The sequence below is a fragment of the Tupaia chinensis genome, unplaced genomic scaffold, assembly GCF_000334495.1.
Source record: "Tupaia chinensis unplaced genomic scaffold, TupChi_1.0 Scaffold000081_1, whole genome shotgun sequence".
NCBI classification, from domain to species: Eukaryota; Metazoa; Chordata; class Mammalia; order Scandentia; family Tupaiidae; genus Tupaia; species Tupaia belangeri.
The window spans coordinates 2,018,166-2,019,719 of record NW_006159542.1 but is presented as its reverse complement, the minus strand read 5'-3'; positions in this window follow the sequence as shown (position 1 = coordinate 2,019,719).

The window sequence follows — 1,554 nt, the reverse complement described above, 5'->3', positions numbered from 1 at the left end:
GCTAAAGTTAGCTGTCTTAACTTGGGGCTCTTTGGGTATATGTACATAGGTTGCAAACGCTTCAGTTCCAAGTATGAGATATTTGATGCAAAAAGCAAAATCTGAAGTACTCATCAGTATGTCATTTCTTAGGTCTGTCTTCATTGTGGATGACCTGCTACTTTCTCCCCACCTTTGGTAGCCTTATTTACTTTATATGCATGTTGTTCAGAGCTTTAGTTGTATTTAGAGGGAGGAAGAGGAAAAAAACACATCTACTCCATCTCCCTGGAAGCAGAAGTCTGCTGTATAAATTTGCATAACCTTTGAATGCTGATCAAAGTGAATATATTACCTATTAAAAATAATTAAACAAAACTTAAAATAATGCCATAGAAACAGTAAAGAATAGATTAGATCTTTAGACAGGAGCCATAATGAATTAGAAAATCAGATTAAAACATTTACCTTATCTCAGAGGAAAATGATATAAAATTAATGGAATGAGAGTAAAGATGATGAATGCAAAAAGCAGACCCAGCCCATGCATTCTAATCCGAATTCCACAAAGACAGGTGAAGGACAACCAGTAGGGGAGAATTGATAGAACACACTTGATAATTCAGAAAGTGTTCTCCCTTGAAAAAGTTTTTAAAAATTGGTGGAAAAGTGTCTCCAGTAATAATAATAATAATACTTTAAAATCCAATTAAAGCAGGTAGATGAAGTGTCTTCCTTATCAAACTGGCTAAGATTTTGATGGTATCCTGAGTGAACGGAGTATGAGAAATGAACACTTTCACATATAGCTACTGGTTGTATGAACTGTTGTATAATTTCTGGAGAATAATTTTGCAACATGTTTTAAAATTCCTAAAACTGTCTTTGATTCTGACACAGATGCTTCAGTTCTATCACCATATCCTCTGGACATAAATAGGCTCTTCAAAAAGTTCACGGGAAGTGTATTATGGGAAAACTCTATAATAGATTTCAAGGTTTTTGCACCAAATTAAACCCTTTTTTAAATTCCATTTTCCACAAACTTTTTGGAATCCCCTCATAGTAAAAAGATATTAGTTTTAATATAGTTCCTGGTAACTTTCTACATAATAAGAAAAGATGAGGCACAATTATATTGGCAAAGCCCTTGCTGGTATGTATAAGTGTCAGGCATATTCCTGAACATTTTTCACATATGAAACCATTTCATACTTCCATTAACCTATGAACTAAGTGTCCTTATTATTCTCATTTTATAAATGAGAAAAGTCGAAGCATAGAGGAGTAAGTAAATTGCTGGTATTTGAGTCCGTTTTGAGTCCATATCGTCATTCTGTCTGCTGCCTGTCTAGATAACACTTATGCTGCAAGTATCAAATAATTTATTACATAGCCACTACAAATAATGCAGTAAATGTTTATATTTAGGATATAAAAATGACCCAAATTTTTCAGTAACAAAAAAACCTGTCAGGTTTAGTAAATAATACAAGGCAATCTGGGAAAAAGAATCTAAGCATAGATTACTAATGCATAGAATCTAAGTATAAAAGATTCATGTCAAAAGATTAC